The sequence below is a fragment of the Mus musculus genome, chromosome 11, assembly GCF_000001635.26.
Source record: "Mus musculus strain C57BL/6J chromosome 11, GRCm38.p6 C57BL/6J".
Taxonomy (NCBI): domain Eukaryota; kingdom Metazoa; phylum Chordata; class Mammalia; order Rodentia; family Muridae; genus Mus; species Mus musculus.
This window is the reverse complement of record NC_000077.6, coordinates 21,433,741-21,439,388: the sequence shown is the minus strand read 5'-3', so window position 1 is coordinate 21,439,388 and position 5,648 is coordinate 21,433,741. Positions and strand designations below refer to the sequence as shown.

The 5,648-nt window shown below is 41.8% G+C and overlaps 1 pseudogene; it reads left to right on the top strand.

Moving 5' to 3' along the window:
- Gm29812 (predicted gene, 29812) lies at nt 451-1,551 on the top strand (annotated as a pseudogene).

Genomic DNA, 5,648 nt, shown 5'->3' with positions numbered 1-5,648 from the left:
AAGGTCCAGTGACAGGCCCAAAGTGGGATTCAGCTCAAGGGGAGGTCCCAAGGCCTGACACTATTACTGAGGCTATGGAGCATTCACAAAAAGGGACCTAGAAGATCCAACAAGCAGCTGAAAGAGTCAGATGCAGATATTTGCACCCAACCAATGGACAGAAGCAGCTGACCCCTGTTGTTAAATTAGGGAAGGCTGAAAGAAGCTGAGAAGGGTGATCTTGTAGGAGGACCAGAAATCTCAATTAATCTGGACCCCGGAGATCTCTCAAACACTAGACTACCAAACAGACAGCATACACCAGCTAATATGAGGCCCCCAAGACACATACAGAGAGGACTTCTGTGTCTGTGTTCATTCAGAGATGATGCACCTAACCCTCAGAGATTGGAGACTCCAGCAAGTTTAGAGGTCAGGTGGGGTTGGGGGTGGGGACATCCATGTGAAGACAAGGTTTTGATGATGGCTATGTAGTAAGAGGAAGAGGAGGAGGAGGAGGAAGTGGGAGATGAGGTGCTCCACTACCACCAAGGGGGCGGGGAGTACCACCTCCAAGAGGTAGAACTGGTTATTCACAGAGGGGGGCACCTTTGAGACCACCAAGAGGCTCAAGGGGTGGCAGAGGGGGTCCTGCACAACAGAAGAGAGGCCGTGGTTCTCTGGAGCTAGGGGCAATCGAGGGGGCAATGCAGGAGGCCAGAGAAAGGCAGATGGGTACAACCAGCCTGATTCCAAATGTCAGACCAACAACCAAAAGAACTGGGGTTCCCAGCCCATCATTCAGCAGCTGCTTCAGCAAGGTGGTGACTATTTTGGTAACTATGGTTACAATAATGACAATCAGGAATTTTATCAGGATGCTTATGGGCAACAGTGGAAATAAATGAGAGTTTGAAAATGATTCTGTCAAGATCCAATTGGCTCTAGATCTACATTCTTCAAACAAAATTGGCGTAACTGTTTCATCTTTAAATAGCAGTTTGCTGCCATTTATATTCATCTGAAGAAGTCACTATTGTGTATATACTCAAGGCTTCTTATTTTTCTTCTTTTCTAAATGCTCTTGGGCATTATTGGGCTTGCAGAGTTCCCTTATTCTGGGGTTACAATGCTTTTATCGTTCCAAGCTTCATCTTAGCTTCAGAACAAACTGTTAAAGCATGGTTTTGCAAAGGACAGTTCTGTTTTTTTTTTATTGTTTTGGTTTTGGTTTTGGTTTTTTTTTTTTTTTAATTTGGAACAGGTTACATAGGAATATGAAGTATGCTGTAAATAAAACTACAAGCCAGTGCTTTGTCTTAGTAGTTTTAAGAAATTAAAGCAGACTTAAGTTTCCTTGTATTGAAAATAACCTATGACTGTATGTTTTGCATTCCTAGAAGCAGGTTAACTGTGTTTGTAAGTTGTTATAACCACACCTTTTTGAAATCTGCCCTACAAAATTTGTTTGGCTTAAACATCAAAGCCATGACAATTTGTTCTTGGATGTGATTGTATTTCCAACTTCTTGTTCATGTAAGATTTCAATAAAACGTAAAAATCTATTCAAAAGTTTCTCTGTCCAATCACATTAGGGCAGTGGCAAGGCCTGTGATTGGACAGGAAAAGGGAAGCGGAGCTAGGAGTTTGGGGGACAGGGAGAAGCCAACATGGAGGCAGACTAAGATGATCCTGAGCCCACGTGGGTTTAAACAGCCACAAGTAGCTAAGATGTTCACAAAGTTAGAATAATTAGGCTATAGCTTTATCTTTATCAATTGGCTATGAAATTATTGTATGGGCATCTTGTAAATTGTTATCTTATTGTTATATAAATCTGATTGGGTAATTAAGCTTTAAGAGTCATGTTTCTACTGGGTAACTAGGTGTTGAGATGGCTGATCGTGGGGGTGGAGGGAGCATTGCATAGAAGAGAGATGAATTAGCTAGCTGGAAGAGAGTAGTAGCTCCACGTGAGAACACACCGAGCTGGGCCCCGCCAGGACATAGTGTTGTAGCCCACTGGGAACACGGACCAGTGGGGCAGGAGAGATGGCGGGTTGACTTTTTAAATATTTCCCGAAACAACAAGTCAACTTATGAAAGACAGAGAACAGCTCAAAGAGATAAAAGCAAGAACACAGACAAATACTGCAGTCATCCTCAGAAGGGTCAGTCTCAGTCACCAGCTGCAGATTCGAGCTTGCTAAATGAAATCCTACAGCTGTTTGTTGCTTAAGGTTTTCCATGTAGCCACATCATCTTCCAGGTCTCTCCATTTATAGGAAGGATACCAGAATGTAAAACAATCATTCTCTTAACTACAGACAGGACCCAGAACCCCAAGGGCTTCTGCTCCTCTCTACCTTCATCAGCACCAGTCTGGAAAATACAGTGACTCCAGGACTCAGAGAATCTACTCAAGCTCCTCTCAGGCCAAGCCATCAGGGTGGGTCACTCTATGGCAGATATTGGTGAAGAACATTTCTGTGACCGGAATCTGAAGATAGGCTTACTAGTGATACAACCTAGAAAGAAACACTGAATATTTGATTGTATGGTACCAGAAAATATAAATAATTTCTGATTATCAGCTTTGCAGGCTACGAGAAGCTCAAAACCACTAAAGTAAAACGCATCTCCCTCACCTCCCAGCACTGTCTTCCTCCACAGCATGCTGCCATGACAGACACACAGTGGGGAAGCACAGATGTCTATCCCAACCGCTATGTTCACTGCAGTCTACTTACCACAGCTGGGGAACAGAAACAACCTGCCTGTCAATGTTAAAAGACAAAACGAAGCTGTAATTAATTTATACAATGGAATGTTACTCAGCCAAGAAAAGAAGAGGTTTCTGCCAGTTGCCACAATATTGAAGAACCTGGAGGACATTATGCAAAATAAGATAAGCCAAGAAAGAAAACAAATATCATATTTCATTTATATATGAAGTCTAAAGCGAAATGACAACCACACAGAGGGAGAGAGTGATGGTGGCTACCAGGGTGGAGAGGGGGGAAAGAAGTGAAGAGACATGGGTCCAGAATACAAAACAGGCCTCTGGAGTTATAAGACAAACAAAGAGAAAGATGGAGAATAACAGTAATTAATAACAGGGTATTGTATTCAGAGATCTTACTAAGTGATTATGGCCTCTCTTGACATGGGGTAGGGAAAGGTGAATGAATAACTGTTGGGCAATGACTATGCTAAATTCTTTTCACTATAATACCCATTTTATTATATGTATATATTATTCTATAGCACATTGTATATGTTAAATATGCACAATAAAATCAACACACAAACACAATGGAAAAGAATATTTGTCTCACTAGTGTTTATCCACCAAAAAGAAGCATCTTACATCTCTTAAAACTATCCAACAATGCCTGCACTGTGCTCCATCCAAACAATGGAATTCTATCTAGTCTTTAAAAGAATGTTAAAAAAAAATCATAACTGTTGCTAACCCTTCAAAGCCCTTCCTCTCAGCCAAGCACTACTGTGAGCACGTGGCAACTGCTCCCTTGGATAACTCACAACTGTATGAAATAGGAATTATTAGTGGCCCCAACTTTACAATTGAGGAATCTGTAAAGTAATTATTTCAATCAAAGGACATGTCCAAGGGCCAAATGACACTCAAAATTCAAATGCAGATGAGCTAACATCAGAGCTCACTCTGTGGCTCTTACATATCAAAACAAATGTTAATCATTTACTATTGTGGAAGACAAATAGACTTTAAAAACAGGTTAAACATGAGACACACAGATGTGTATCTATATATACATGTGTTCCTGTACAAGCAAACATGCATTCACGTACTCACACATACCACATACACATTAACAACTAAAATAAAATAGCTTGAAAAGTTGAATTCCCATTCAATAACAAACATTTAAAAGATTATATAGCTATATGTCTTAGTCAGGGTTTCTATTCCTGCACAAACATCATGACCAAGAAGCAAGTTGGGGAGGAAAGGGTTTATTTGGCTTATACTTCCATGTTGCTGTTCATCACCAAAGGAAGTCAGGACTGGAACTCAAGCAGGTCAGGAAGCAGGAGCTGATGCAGAGGCCATGGAGGGATGTTCTTTACTGGCTTGCTTTTCCTGGCTTGCTCAGCCTGCTCTCCTATAGAACCAAGACTATAAGCCCAGAGATGGTCCCACCCACAAGGGGCCTTTCCCCCTTGATCACTAATTGAGAAAATGACTTACAGTTGGATCTCATGGAGGCATTTCTTCAACTGAAGCTTTTTCTGTGATAACTCCAGCTGTGTCAAGTTGACACAAAACTAGCCAGTACAGCTATACAAAGAGAAATTATTGCAAGGCTAAATAAACATACTATAATGTTAATAATAGTACCTCTAAGCAGTTACAATAGTTACTTCCTTATATTTTTCTATACTTCCTACAATTTCCATAATAAATATTTATGCTAATTTAATGAGGACAATGTTTTTTAAGACAAAATTATTTGAGTAAAATAAGATCAACAATATGACCTTTGTGCAGGGCTTTCTGTTGTGAAAGGTGAAGAGAGTAACCAGCTCTCAAAGGACATGTCCAGATAGATCTATGATGAGGACCATTTTGCCTCAGAAGAAAATGAGCTTCAGACCCATTAGTGAGTACTAGGCAGATGATAGAGTGCTTGACTCAGGCAGGAACCTCCAACTTCTCAGATCTACTCCCTCCAGAATGTCTATAAAGAGATGGTATGCATAGAAAGTCAAGTTGAGTACCTGAATGCCCTTACAGAAAATGTCATTTGTCTGCAACAAATTATAAATCATTCCTCTCTCCACCCCTCCTCCTATCTCCGTGTAAAGACCTTGGGCTGGGTTGTTCTGGAACTCACTCTGTAGACCAGGCTGAGCCTCAAGCTCACTGAGATCTACCTGCCTCTGCCTTCCAAGTGCTGGGATAAAAGGCGTGGGTGTGGTTTACAACTCATTAAATTTAGTCCCAGAATGGCCTGGCAATAGCAAGAGGACACTTGAGTAGATTTTATTTTCAGTGGACGTACAACTTTGCTAAGAAGAAAAGGCGGGGAGGGGTTCGGATGCACCACTTCAGGAAAGAATTGTGTATATGTGACTTATGCAGGGTGTTCCACATTAGCTCTGATGAAGAAGCTGCTACATGCAATGCTTTTCGTGCATGGCTCTCTTTTTCCAGGCTGTGACAAGTCTGGGTCACATTTGGTGCATCCTCATAAGCGCCTGTGGAGACCTGTTTTCAACTTCCAGTCCAGTCTGGAGTTCCCAAGGGAAGTTATTACTTCGTTTGGCCTCACTAGCCCAAGACTTCACAGTGATTCATGTCTAGCAGACAGGGCTGGCCATCTAAATAGTATGCTTTTCTTGACCTTTCCCACAACCACTCCTAGAACCCAGGGAAAGCTGCCTGCCCTAGAGCAGCCACTCCTGTGGCCCCCACCCTCATTCCCAAAGGAGCTTCAGGAGAGCTTCCCTCCTTCCTACTGCCTTACATCGCCTCATTGCTGAGGCTCTGGCTACCTTAAGGTGGCAGCTCTGAGCAGGATTCTTCTTGAGCTCAGAAATAGTGCTTAGATTTAAAGCAAGCAAGCAGGCAAAGAACCTGTTCAAAATATCTTCAGTTTGTATTAAGAAACAAACATGTTTTT